Here is a 14737-nt window from a genome sequence, read left to right as displayed (position 1 = left end):
CTCATGCAGAGGAGTGGGACTGTAAGTTAAGTGGTTCCACTCCACTCAGCAAACTCTGAAGCCTTCTGGCTGTTGTGGGTTTTCCAGGCTGTGTGGCAGGGATCTGGAGGGCTAAGAGCAGGGGCACTCTGATCTGGAGGAACTGGGTTTGATTCCCAGCTCTGCCGCTTGAGTTGTGGAGGCTTATCTGGGGAATTCAGATTAGCCTGTGCACTCCCACACATGCCAGCTGGGTGACCTTGGGCTAGTCACAACTTTCTGGAGCTCTCTCAGCCCCACCCACCTCACAGGGTGTTTGTTGTGAGAGGGGAAGGGCAAGGAGATTGTAAACCCCTTTAAGTCTCCTGCAGGAGAGAAAAGGGGGATATAATCCAAACTACTCTTCCTCCTCCTCCTCCTTTGCTCCACACTCATCACCTGCATATATGGCTGGCATCTTTAGAAGCAAGTCACGGTAAGCTAAAACTACCAGATCATGGCCACAACAGACAATTGTGTCTAGAAAACACACAACAGACAGTTGATTCTGGCCATCAATATATGGGAAGTCTTTCTCTGGCCTCAGGGACTTTGTGAACGGATTGTACATGCATTCATTGGAACTGGAAAATAAGGAGATGGAAAATGTGGGTGACAGGCCGTTTGTTTCTGCCACTTCCTGCCCCCCAGGATGACTCAGTCCAAAGGTGTGAAGTTATTTACAATGGAGGAATCATTGGACATGAGAAGGAACTAGAGTTGGATGTTAACTACAAGTTCAGGCAAGGAGAAGTGGTGGAAGCAGAGAAGGAAACAAAAGCTATTTTGCAGATTTGCGAAGGAGTTACTGATGCGTCCAGCGTGGTCGACTTATAAGTCAAATAAATCAAATCAAACCAAACTGGTGAACAGGGCTAAAGAGATGAGATGATTAGGGAAATTGGGGCAATAGGCAGTTTCCCCTCTGTATAGGACCGAGAGGAAGACGAGCAAGTCACATGGACCACGGGAGGCACTGACTGTTCAGTGTGGGGCCAGGCTGGGTCCCAGACCTTCCAGACGTAGAGCTGTCTTGATGGCTGGGGGTCTCTACCATTTGGGCCCCTCAAAGGTCAAAACCTGATGGGGACCTACTGGGATTTCTCTGGGACAAACCTGATTTCCCCAGGGGGATGCACTGCAGCTGCCACCTTCACATAAAGCAGCTTGCTGCTGATCTGCAACTTCCCATCTTACTCAGCCAGGCAGTCTGCACGCAGGCAGCAGGAGGACAGCTCAGCCTCTATTCCGGGGGTCCACGCTCATGGGCTCAGCAGGACTTACAGGCATTCCTTTCTGGGCTTCCCCGCTTGTTCTGAGTGGCTTTTCAAGAATGTTCTTGACACCTGCAGAGGAAAAGGGCTGGCCGGAGGTGTAGCAGAAGGATTGCAAATTAGGGTTGCCAACTCTAGGCTGGGAAATTCCTGGAGATTTGGAGGGCTAGTGGGAGGGAGCTCAGCTGGGATGTGTTGGCATAGAGTCTGCTCTCCAAATAAGCCAGTTTGCCTAGAGGTGATCTTTGTCTGGCAAGAGCACTCAGCCACACCGGCAGCTTGTAATGGGGAATTCACCCCCACCCCCACCCCCACCCCACACACCACACACCCATTGTTCAATGAGGTGGCTCTGTGTGTGTGTGTGTGAATGTCAAACCACTTTCAACATCTGGTGTCCTCCAAAACATCCTCTCCCGCACAGCCCTGCTCAGGTCCCACCAAGGGATGGGGTCAGCCCGTCTCCTGTTGTGTCCTTTCCTGCTGCCTTCAGCTTTTCCTTCCTGGTGTTGCTGCCTTTTCCAGTGACTCCGGACTTCTTTTGTTTGGCCACTTTAGCTTCTAGGGACCAGACAGGCTTGATTTGATCTAAGACCACAGATGGGGGGATGGGGGTTGGGCAGCCCATGATGCAATTCATCAGACGCTCCTCCAGCGCCACATTTCAAAGGCATCAGCAGCCGTCCTCCTGTCCGCCTTCTCCACTGTCCAACCTTCTCACCCTCCATGGCTCAAATGGAAGCTGAGGGCAACAGGGGTGCTCTTGATGTGGGTGCCCCGCCCCGCCTCTTTCCCAGCTCCTTAATCCGAGTCCCAAGCTCCGCTGCCCGACCGCGCGCCTGGCGCCTGCGGGAAAGCGCGGCGGGGGCCGACTCCCGGCCGGGCCTCTCTCCAGCTGCTCCCGAGGAACCAGGCCTGCCACGGCGGAGCGGACTCGCCTGCTGCTGGGGCCGAGCGGGGGCGGCCGCCCTCCCCGGTCACGGCGGCTTACGTCGGTTATGGGAGGGGGACTGTTCGCAGGGAGGGGGCCCGTTCCCCCCCCCCCCCGCCGCGCGGGACTGAGGAAGCCCCGCCACGTGCCCGAGGAGCCTGAAGGGGGAGAGGGCTTCCCTGGCCAGGTCGCACCTGCGCACTGCCTGCAGGGAGGAGAACCCGCGGGGAGGGGGCTGACCTTGGCCGGCAGGGGTCCCGGTCCGCGGGCGGGGCGAGTCTCTGATTGGCTGGGGCTGAGCAGGCGGGGTGGGGGGCGCTGGAACGCGCGGGGCCCCCTCCCTCCCTCCCTCCCTGGCGCTGTTGAGACTGCTGCTGCCGCTGCTGCTGCGGGGCGCGCGGCCGGGAGGGAGGGGCCGCCTGCAGGTGCGCGACGGGCGGACGGACGGACGGAGCAGCGCAGCGGCGCGCCTCCTGCTGCCCTGGCCGGGAGGATGGGGCCGGGGGGCCGGGCGGCGGCGGGCGAGCGGCGGGCCCAGGTGAGCGAGCGAGCGAGCGAGCGGCCGGGCAGACAAAAGCTTGCGGCGGGGCCCCGCCGGACTCCAGCCTGGGCCATGGCCGGGCGAGGATGCCCGCGTGGGAGATGCCTCCTCCTGCCCGGGGCTGTGGACGGGGGGCCCTCCCTGGCGCGGCCCGCGGAGCTCCCGGGTCTCCTGCGGCGGCCGTCCCCTCCCGCGGCTCGGCCGGGCGCAGTGTGGGGCCGCTTGGCCGCGGGGGGCGGGAGCCTGCTCAAGCTGTCCTCTTGTCCCGCCCGGCCACTCAGGTCAGCCTGGAAAGGCTTGGGGGGGGGCGGGGGGCTCGGGCACCTTTCATGCGGGACGGGCCCCCGGCCCCAGACCTCCCGCCAGGGTAGACGGGCCCGGAGCCCTTCACCGGGCAGCCCTGCCCTGGGCCCCAGCCCTCGGCGCCCCCCTCCTGGTCCTCCTTCTCTCCCGGTGGCAGAGCGAGCTTCCCCGGGGCCTTTGGGGTGGCCTCTCCTGCCCGCCGGCCTTCAGGGTCGTTGGGTGTCGGCGGCGGGGCCACCGCCTTTGGGCCCCCGTGGGCTGCCCGACCAGCCTGCTGAAGGCAAAGGCAGATCTCTCGCGCCGGCCTCTCTCCCCCTTGCGGCTCGTCCCCCTGGAACCGCGCTGGCGCCCTGCGAGAGCGTGCGGCGGGTGGGGGCCCTCTGCAGGGCACGAGGCTCCCGTGGGTCCAGAGCATTTGGGGGGCTCAGGCGATCCCCGCGCAGCCTCGATCCTCAGCCAACTCAGGCCCGCCTTCGGGGCAGAACACGCGGAAGCCGCCCTCGGCTCGGCTGGGCGGTCTTCGGGCTACTTCTTGCATTGTTGGGCCATCCTCCTGGCTTTGATCAATGCCGCCGGGACAGGCGTCGGTCAGGCCAACTGCCCAGGACAGTTGCTTGGCCCCGCCCCCGCCCCGCCCATGCCTGTGCCTGGGCAGTCGTCGGTGTTGGCTTCTTTCCAGTCCTCCAGCGAGGAAGAGGCCCACTTTAGCGACATGTTGCAAAGGTTAGTTGCAGCAACGTTTCTCAAACTGGGGTCTGCAGAGTTCCAGCGACCCGTGAGGATCCTCCAGGGGGTCCATGCAGAAGGTCTGGTAATCGCCCTGGAAAGGTGTGGAGGAAGGGGGGACACACCCTTTTAGGGTATGGCTTACCTTGACAGAGAACGGTGGCAGTGCTTCCTGGTCAGACCTGAAGTGACCACTGACCACTGGCACCTCTGGCAAGAACCCTGGAGGCCTCCACCAGGCATGTGCTTTTAGAAGGCGCTAGAGAGGATGAACCCCACCTACCCCTCAGAAAGCTGGCTGGTGGAGGAAACGGAGGGGAGGAAGGGACACGCAGTAGGCAAGCGCCTATGAGGAAAGGCTGGAGAGTGGAACGGAGATATGTGGAGTGAAGGGGTTGTCGGTTTTTCCTCCTTCGAGCGGTGAGAACTTCGGAGCTTCCAGTGAAGCTGTCAGGCAGTAGATTGAGGAGGTGCAGAGAGAAAATACTTGTTTATGCCGCGAGTGATTAAAATGTCAGCTCGTGGCTTTCGACCTCAAGGTCTGTGTTGGACTTTCTGGATAACTGTCTACTTTTGTTCAATTTGGTAGCCTCATTTCTTCTTGAAGACCCAGGGAATTTTCCCTGCTAATCTAAAACTGACCTCCAGTTGTGTTAGCATGGCGACTGCCACATTGTCCTCCCACTTTAAAGGGGTAGGTGGGGTTCATCAGGTCCCAAAGATACATTTGCTGCACAGTCCTAAGCAGAATTACACCTTTCTTTGCTCGCTGACTTCAAGGGACACAGACGGGTGTAACTTTGTCTAGGATGACGCTGTTGGTTGTATATTTACATGAACTCACACAAAGCTGCTGTCTTCCCCTTCTGACTCCCCAACATCCCTGTAAGGAAGGCGAGTGAGACATGTTTGTAAAAGTGTTTTGGGGAACGAGGGGGTGTTGCTTTGATACTATAATCTAAAAACTGAGTGTCTGATTTTTTGGGAGGGGTGAGGGCACGGTTTCAGTCCTTCCCCCAGGCACCATTTTCTGTAGCTGTACCCCTACTGCATGCTTCTCTCTTTCCCACCCACTGGCCATCCTACTTTCTCTGCCCCCCTGCCTTTTCTTTCCCTCCTTCCTTCCCTGGACAGCCTGTTCCTGGGAAAATTCTGTATGGTGCTGACTGTCAGACTGGGCTTAGTTGTGTAGCAGGGAACCTCTACAGACTTTTGTTGCGGGGCGGGGGGACACCTCACTTTCCCCTGTATCCCCTCCCCATACTATGTCCTCTTTCCCTTCTCCCACAACCCCTGTATTTTCATGTCCCACTGCTTGCTTCTCTCCTTCCCACAAGTCTACCTCTGCCGTCCATCTTTAGCGACATTTATTCTTTATTTGCTCCCAGCAGGGGACCCAACGCAGCCCAACGCAGGTTCCTTCTCTCCTCCATTTATCCTCAGACCAACCCAGTGAGGTAGGTCAGACTGGCAGGGGGGTCTAACTGGCCCAACCTCCCCCATGACCGACTGACTGTGGCCAAACGGTCATCCAAACCTAGTTTGAAACTCTGACACTCACAACATGCGCTGGCTGGCCGGCCTTCATGAGGCGGCGGAATGGTAGAAAACAGCCAGTTTGGGGTGAGACGTTCAAGCCCGTTCATAGCTGCAGTTTCAGCATCCACAGGCTTGGCAGTGTTTATAATTAGTCATTGATTTTTTTGAAATAAAATAGTATCAAGCTTAGGAGTGTGTGTGTGTGTGTGTGTGTGTGTGTGTGTGTGTGTGTGTGTGTGTGTGTGTGTGTGTTTGTTTAAAGTGTTGTCAAGTCGCAGCCAACCTATGGCAATCCAGTAGGGTTTTCAAGGCAAGAGGCTGACGGCGGTGGTTTGCCATGGCCTTTCTGCATCATGACCCTGGACTTCCTGGGTGGTCTCTGATCCAGGTACTAACCAGGTGGCTGATCTCACTTAACTTCTGAAATCTGACAAGATCAAACTAGCCTGGGTCATCTAGGTAAGGGCAAGTAGGATAAGTCACATGGTAAATGGATGCAGTCTATATATACATATATAAATGGAACCATGCATTTGTTGCTTCAAGAATAACCCCGCACCTGCTGGCCCAAACGCTCTGGAAATTTCACAGACCCTTACTCATTCCCCCGACTGTGTTCTTACGTACCTCCCACTGTCAGACAACACACCTGAGCCAGGTAAAACATCTTTTTCCTGGCGCACCAGGTAATGAAGCTGCCTGTGTGTAACTGTCACCCTTAGAATGTTCGTGCCCTTAGAATGTTTCTCTCAGATGGCCAGATATGAGCAGTGGAAACAGTACATAGGCAATAACTCGAGTGGACATGAAACACATACACATGTGTTGCCCAGGTGCAAGGAAGGATGTCAGGTGGGGTTCCCCCCTCCTCACACGCCAGGTATCTTTCACTCCTCCTGTGCAGGCTCCCACCTGCACTGCTACCACACACCACCACACCCTAACTCTCATACACATTCAGCGGAGGGAGAGGGAAGGGACGGAGGGGGAGGCATGCAAGGGAAGAGAAGTTAGGGAGGGGAGAGAGTGAGGGGTGGCATGCAAGGGAGGGGAGAGAGGGGCCCCAGCATCTGGATATGACCCACCCACCCTAGCAGAGGGAGACGGAAGGGAGGGAGGGGGAGGGGTGGCATGCAAGGGAAGAGAGGGTGGAAGACGGAAGGGACGGAGGGAGAGGCATGCAAGGGAAGAGAAGTTAGGGAGGGGACAGAGAGTGAGGGGTGGCATGCAAGGGAGGGAATGGAGGGGGCCCAGCATCTGGATATGACCCACCCACTCTAGCAAAGGGAAATGGGAGGGAGGTAGGGGGAGGGGTGCCATGCAAGGGAACAGAAGTGAGGGAGGGGAGAGAGTGTGGGGTTGCATGCAAGGGAGGGGAGGGAGGACCCAGCCAGCCTAGATTCCCTGAATACTGAGGTTACAGTTCAGAAAACCAGGTTGCCTCTGAGGCACGCGTTACTCAGGAGTAAGCTCGGTCAAAAAGAAACAACCGTGGCGATTTACTTTTGAAATGGCTGAGAGCTCATGCCCCTCAGAGGGTTTTCCACTCAGAAGGCTTGACACCCATTGCCACCTACCCAACTGACTCCCCAGGTAAGGATGCAAGTGACCAGGCCAGGCCTAGATGTGTGGGAGGGGTGCCTTTCCATCCCCCACAAGGAATGCGGTCACACACATCAATGACATCGCACAGTATCAGCCTGTGCGTTTCCATGAGCACGTACTGCTGGCCTCTGCAGTTGATTTGCTCCTACTGTTCCTTTCCCATTTCACCACAATAAGCCACAGCAACGCGTGGCCGGGCCCCGCTAGTAATAAATATATTCAGTTTATGAAATATAGGCTTCTCTGTCTAACTTAAACTGGATTTACTGATTTAACAATAAAAATGTATCATTTATAACATGGCATATAAAATTGTACTATTTGGCATGCTTATGGAATTTTAAAGTGTCAGTGTCTTGGTTTTCTGTAAGGAAAAAATGCAGGGATACCCAGTCCTTGAGAAGGAACTGCATCATATGCTGCCATAGCAAATTATCTTTAACTTTGCAGTCTGGTAAAGATAAAAAGGTAAATGAGTCTCCTGTGTGAGTACTGGGTCAGTACTGATCTATGGAGTGACGTCAGACCACAATATTTACTAGGTAGACTGAAGTTACAAAAGTGGTTTGCCATTGCCTTCCGCAATCTATACTTGACCCCAGCAAGCTGGGTACTGATTTGGATGAAAGGATGGGTCAACTTAGAGCCAGCTCTTTAAAACCAGCTTCTGTCAGGATTGAACTCAGGTCATGGGCTGAGCTTTGCACTGCAGAACTTTTGCCTCCCACGGGAGCTCCTTTATTTGAGAGGCAGGAAAATAAAAAAGTTGACTGAACAAAATTCTGTATTAAAACAAAAATGTATTATTTGGATGGAAATACTCTCATTCAGTCATATTAAGTAGGACTGCCAATATATTTGGAAATTAAATTTTAGAACTTTGAATAATTTATTAACATTAAGCATTTTTGAAATGAGTGAGATGCCTTTTTGAGCAAGGTGGGCTTTTTAATGAGAATAAAAATATTTCATGGGAGTTCTTCAACTTCAACTGACCTTTATTAGGCATATCAGTAAAAATAAAACAAAATACAGGACAGAGCGGGTGTTAAAACAGGACATAAAATTGGACAAAACACATAAGGTTGGTACAGAAGAGGTGATCAAGCTTCCATTATGTCTTTGACTTGAGCACTTCTAATACAAATTCAGCGGTATTTCCAGTTACCCCGCCGTCGCTATTATGCAGCAGGTGAATAGTCTTTGTATCTGCCCGAACAATCTTCTTTCTTATTCCCCTAGTGCCTTGCCGGACAAATAAAGGATGAGGAGTCTAGGTCGCGCCTACCTCGGGCAAGAAAACATATATATGCCTTCGAGGGTCTCAACAGTATCCCTGACAATCTGTACATGTTCTATCTTGAAGTCTGAGAATATTCAACTGTATGCGGCCCTTAAGAACGGCAGAGGGGAATGCGTTACATCTAGCTCGAGTAATGCTCCATCTCTGCCTGGGCTCTGATAGTTGGGATAGATATTTAGCTGTCATGCTAATTTCAGGATAGATTCCATAGTGCAAGGGAGAACAAGATGTCCTGGCTGCACGCAACAGCAACTGGTATTCCTGGTCCAGTAGCCTTCTTTTTAGGGATAGCCAAATTTCGTTTGCAGATTGCATAAAAAAGGTTTTGAAGGAGAGACCTAAATAGGATATTTTGGCCTCTATACACTTCCACCATTCAGAGGATTTCAGTTCAGAGAGGGCTAAATGTGTGAGACTTTCAGCTTCAGTATTAAAGCAAAGATGAGACCAGAATTTATCTCCCTGCAATGTACCGTATATACTTGTGTATAAGTACGCACTCCACACATATAAGTCAATGAGGGCACCTTAAATTTTACCACAAAAAACTGGGAAAACGTATTGACTTGCGTATAAATCGAGGGTGGGAAATGCAGCAGCTACTGGTAAATTTCAAAAATAAAAATCAATACCAATAAAATTACATTAATTGAGGCATCAGTAGGTTAAATGTTTTTGAATATTTATTTCAAAGAAAAACAGTAAACTAGCTCTGTAGGTGGAAAAGAGGGTCAACAAAAACAATATGGTCTCAACAATAACTTTAGAAGTACAAAAACCTTAGCTCAACCAGCAACCAAGCTAAAACACAAGAGTTAAAATCCTTCAAAACTGGATTTTTGGTCAGGAGATAGGGAACAATGTTTATGTTAGCAGTACCAACATTTCAGAGTATCTTTAGGAGATCCTCCTGATGATACCACCCAGGTTTGGTGAAGTTTGGTTGGGTCAGGTGGTCCAAAGTTATGGACCCACTCAAAAATGTTGCCACAAGGCCTCCATCTACCTCTCATTAGCTCCCCATTAGGAAACAATGGGGGGGGATGGGGAGAACACCTCCTTAGGGGATCCCATAACTTTTGGACCCCCTGGAACCAAACTCTCATTACTCTCAAAATCCTTGGGTGGTATCATCAGGAGAGTCTCTTGAAAAATCCCTGAAATTTTGGTGCCACTAGCCTAAAAACTGCACCCCCTGGCAGTCTACAAAGTAAATCCCCTAAAATATTTTTTAAAATTCACCTGACTTGCGTATAAGTTGAAGGGGGCTTTTTCAGCACAAAAAATGTGCTGAAAAATTTGACTTATATGCAAGTATATATGGTAGTTATCCATGCTCTGGTTACCAACAAGTGCTGTCCTGATTCGAGACACAGAACAGCATATGGAACACAGTGGGCTACCCCAAAAATCTCATAAATAAATTTGGACTGGACTCTCTCTACAGATTTATTCCAAGCTCCAATCCAAAGGGGAACTCCGTAAAGGAGTTGATGTGTCATGGGAGTTCTTTAAGTGGTCACTAAAATTTCCTGGGGGGTTTTTTTGTTGAAAAATGAGGGTAGGGGGAAATCTTTGGGAAATAAAAAGGATGGGCAAGGTTTTTTTTCCTGAATGTTTCCCATTTTCTCCTTAGGCATTCCTGTTTCCAGCAGTGAGAAAGGGTGGATTCCACACAGCATATTTATAACAACCATTATAAATGAATTAGTTCTCCCTTTATAAATGAAATACAAATTCATTTATAACGATTGCAACTTGTTATAAAGATGCTGTGCAGAATCCACCAGAGTGCCAACAACAGCATTTGGTTAGAAACCATGTTTTTTCTGGAATGTTCTCACAAACGGGTCTTGCATGTCTGGCGTAGCCATTAGTTGTACACAGCTATGATTGGATATAACTGGTGACATCACAAAAGAACCGACTCCTCCCCAGTCCCTGGCATAGTTTTTCCTACTACTTTAAAAAATGAAGGTGTGTTGTGTGTGTGTGTGCGTGTGTGTGTATAGCATTTAATAAATATATATTAGCCATGCTTACTGAAAGGGAGGCATTTGGTACAATCAAAACAAGGCTCCTTGATCTGGAATACCTGGGGATTGATAAATGAGGACAATAAATTTTGTTTTCCCTCCTTTTTGGGAATAACTCAACTATGGCAGGATATCTGCAATTGCTAATAGAGCCTAAATGGTGACGGGCTGAATCATTAGCTTGTTGCAATGTTTTACCTTCTGTTCTTCGACAAGGAAGAAGTCTGGGGCTCCCGCACCACAAGAGGAAATGTATTTGTAATCTCACCTGTGAAGAGTCTGTTTGGCATATCTTATTGCAGGGACATAAGTATAGATTTTTTATGGGGGGGTTCGGGGATGGGGCCACACCCCCACCCGTCCCTAGAACATGGCCACGCCTCCCCAAGCCCCGGCCTAGCACGTATAAAAGCAGCTCTCCGAGGCCGGGGACAGCAGACTCCCCTGCCCTGCCCTCCCCTGCCCCCAACCAGCTGGGCTCCCACCCGGCAGCTGGCAGTTCCTTCTGCCCTCCCCTCTGGGCAGAGGCATAGAGGGAAAATGGAGCCCGGTGCAAAATCTGAGTCTTGCCCCCCCCCTCCCCGGCAGCCACTGTGATGCTGGAATCCACCCCCAAACAGCATCACTTTCAAAGGTGTTTAAACTAGAGAGCCCAAATTCTCCTTTTAAATCCATCTTAAAGGGAGAATCTGGGGTCCCCAGTTAAACAACATTGAAAGTGATGCTATTTTGGGGTGGATTATCCCCCATCCTGAAACAGCATCACTTTCAATGTTGCGTAGTGGTTAAGAGCAGGTGCAGTCTAATCTGGAGGAACCAGGTTTGATTCCCTGCTCTGTCGCTTGAACTGTGGAGGCTTATCTGGGGAATTCAGATAAGCCTGTGCACTCCAACACACACCAGCTGGGTGACCTTGGGCTAGTCACTGCTTTCCGGAGCTCTCTCGGCACCATCCACCTCACAGGGTGTTTGTTGTGAGGCGGGAAGGGCAAGACAATTTTAAGCTCCTTTGAGTCTCCTACAGGAGGGAAAGGGGGGAATATACATCCAAACTCTTCTTCTTCTTCTTCTAAACTGAGGGCCTCAGATTTTCCCTTTAAATCCATGCCATATGGGGTGGATTTAAAAGGAGAATCTGGGGAAATTTGTGGGGTGCCTGCTGTCAGGGGTGCAATTGTTAAGCTAGAAGTACCAAACTTTCAGGGTATCTTTAGGAGACTCTCCTAATGATACCACCCAGGTTTGGTGAAGTTTGGCTCGGGGTCCAAACTTATGGACCCTCAAAGGTGTAGCCCCCATCTCCTATTAGCACCCGTTGGAAACAATGGAGGATGGGGGCACCCCTTTGGGAATCCATAACTTTGGACCTCCTGAACCAAACCTCACCAAACCTGGGTAGTATCATCAGAAGAGTCCCCCAAACAATCCCTGAAAGTTTGGTACTGCTAGCCTAAACAATGTGCCCCCTGCAGGCCAAAAAACAAAAAAATACTAAAAATGTTTTAAAAACCCACAAACTGGCGGGCGGAGCTTCGGACTTGAATGGGAGGGGTTTGAACCCGAGAAAACCCCCCCTTACCTACGTCCCTGGCCCCTTGTATGTGTCTGTTGGAGCCAAGCTCCCAGCCCCCTTGCTGGTAGATCAAGTCGAGTCAAGCGACTCACAAAAAACTGTATTTCTACTCAATAATGAGAACAATGTGATTCTGGAGGCTGTGGCCAAATTTTTATGTACTGTTATTTCAATACTCTCCTAATTATTCTTTCTTATTGGTATTATTGTTCTGTTATTTCTTATGCCAATAAAGGTAATGAAATGAAATAAATATATATCCAGGGAATGATATATTACCTTGCCTTATTTTGTACTCAGTGCAGCCCACAATGATCAATATCACAAATGTCACAATTAAAAAATACTCAACGTCTCTACATTAATAAGATACATTAGAGGAGCCAGGGCCCAGAAGAAATGCTGTCACTTACTGCAAATCTGCAAATTCCCTGCAGAAGCAGCCCATTTTGTAGGCTATTCCGCTGGCTTTGGATGAGGGACCCAAGCAAGCATTTGGGTTAGCATAATGTGTGGTGGAACTTGGCCCAGCCATCAGCAGAGCAGGGGATGCTTGGCTGGCTGGGGCCAAAACACTGTGGCTTAGAAGCAGCTGGCAGCAGTGCAGGGCTGGAAAGGGATGGGGCAGAGGCGTACCGCCCAGAGGGACATGTGGTATCACATGTCCCCAGGCGCCATGCATTTTATCACTTGGAGGGCGCAAAATCGATCCACACGCCCAGGCACCCCTCCCATCCCAGCAGCTCCCCGGCCTGGTGGGGAGGAGCCAGCCTGTGCCCAACTGGCTCCTGGCTAGTGAAGGAATGGTCTACTGCCTCTCCCAATGCCGGGACCATCAGTCGAGGAGGCCCCTACCCACCTGTGCTGGCTCACCCTTGCTGGCCTGGCCCTTTGCTTAAAACTGGCCACATCTGGCCAGGAAGGCAGTAAGCAGGGCCCTGCCAAGACCAGCCCCCGCAAGAAGCGTCCCGCTTCTGGAACGCTGGCCTTCCCAGATCTCCTTGCTTGAAAGCCAAGCCGCCTCCAGCTTGCTGAAAAGGCCCGGGAGCCCCAAAACCACACCCCCTCAGGCATGGCCCGAACTGCTGACCCCGGCCTCACCCCGGCCCCCACAGCTTAAACAGGCTGCGCCCAGCTTGCCTTAAGAATTGCCATGTGGTATTGCCCCCTCCCTCTTCCCTCTGGGGAAGGCTGCGTTCACTCGTCACCGCTCCAGCAGGGGTGGAAAAAATCTGATCTTGCCCCATTTTCTGCCGGTACGCCTCTGGGATGGGGCCTCTTGCTTGAGGCAGTGACACGGGCCTGGAGGGAGTTCTGCTTCCACTTTATTTCCAGGGTTGCTGTTCGCCACACCCGTGCCTAACAGCTAGTGCCAGTCTTGCTCCAGACCAGAGAGGGATCGTTTTGGCCAGGATCGATCTGGCAAGGCCTTTCTCTTCTTAAATTGAACAAAACAAGTGTCAGTTGCCATGCTGCTAAGCTGACCTCGCTATCAATTAACCAGATGAGGCCTTTATTAATAGTGATCTTAGTTGATTTTCCCACAGTTGATCCCTGTTTATTGAGTCAAAGGCAGAGCATAAATCAGTATTTGTTGCAAACAAGATCTGGGGCAGTCCGTGGAGACTCTTGTTGATTTAATGGTGCCATACACAGCATTGACCGACAATATGTAGTTTTTTAAATGAATGTGTATGTTGATCCGAACATATGGTGAGACTGCACACAGGTGTGTATACATTGTTGGGTGAGGGCAGGCCTTCATTTCTAAAAATGATGGTGTGGAAGAAGCTCCTCCTACTTCTCAGTTTTTAGAAATGAAAACTCAGTAGTCGGCACGGAGTGATGCTTCGTACATTGAACCTCCTGCCCTCAGTCACGGAACCATTTTCTCCGAGGGTGGTGGAGTGGCTCAGAACTTGTTTACTGTCTCTGAGGATTGGATTCTCCAGGAAGGCATGTCCTTCTGATCCAGATGGATGTCACATTTACTCAGAACTGATCCTTGCTGAGCCGAGAGAACCGGAGCAGATCTAGGCTGCGGATCAGCAGAATATGCCTTGGCAGGTCAGGGGTGGGGTGGGATTGGGAGACCTGAAAATACCATACTGGGTGGCTAGCCGTAAACTCTTTGCTTTGGTAGGAATGCTGTTGCTGTGCTTTCCCGTCATGCGGCATCTCATGCCACATCCTCAGACTTCTGCTGCGCCCACCTTTTCCTGACTCCAGAGCATGTTTGAGGTCACGTGATGTGAGCGATTGCCCAGGAAATCCCTGTTTCAAGCCTAGTGAACAAGTTCCCCTTACCCTGGACATTGTCAAAATGCGGTTCTATGCTGACGCCTGGATGGGGATTCTGATGGAGACAACTGTGGGTGGTAATTCTGTTTGAGGTTAATTGACTGAAAATAAGAGAGTATGATTGTGCCTTGTGTTGCTATCAGAGGTGTCTTCAGGAGGATTGTGGGCTCAGGTTACTACAACAAGAAAAATGTGGTTTTGTAGCTGGATGCCCCTTTGTTTGTGAACCTTTTTTATGTACTGTGCAAAGGTAAAGGGAAGGAGCAGAGGGATCTGCTTGGAACGGTGAGGTGGCTGGGGTTGTGCTAGGTGAGAAAACAGCTCCCCACCCCCACCAGTCCCATTCTCCTGCTGCCTAATCCTTAGCTGTTCACGTGAAGGCCAGCTCTTTGCAAAGGGGTTTCGAGCCTCATACACGCCAGGACTCAGTTTGCAAACACTGCGCTTTCTGTCTGAACGCCACTCAGAAGCAAGGGACTTGTGGAAGTAAAGGAACTTCTGGCCAGAGAGGAGGATATTTCAAATCAAGTTCCTGGAAGCCTAGGAAATTGCCTTGCCCTTCTGCTGACCGATTTGCATTGCTGTCC

The 14737-nt window shown here is 51.4% G+C and overlaps 1 protein-coding gene across 3 annotated transcripts in view; it reads left to right on the top strand.

The window, feature by feature from the left end:
- Window positions 1-2618: 2618 nt before the first annotated feature.
- Window positions 2619-14737, top strand: part of PSD (pleckstrin and Sec7 domain containing) — a 107078-nt gene continuing 94959 nt past the window's right edge. For all 3 annotated transcript variants that reach the window (XM_048505572.1, XM_048505571.1, XM_048505570.1), the window contains exon 1: window positions 2619-2761. The gene's annotated coding sequence lies outside the window, so the exon portion shown is untranslated. The remainder of the gene's footprint in view (window positions 2762-14737) is intronic.

This window comes from Sphaerodactylus townsendi, linkage group LG08, assembly GCF_021028975.2.
Source record: "Sphaerodactylus townsendi isolate TG3544 linkage group LG08, MPM_Stown_v2.3, whole genome shotgun sequence".
NCBI classification, from domain to species: Eukaryota; Metazoa; Chordata; class Lepidosauria; order Squamata; family Sphaerodactylidae; genus Sphaerodactylus; species Sphaerodactylus townsendi.
Note: the sequence above shows the minus strand (reverse complement) of the source record. Positions and strands in the feature narration are given on the sequence as shown.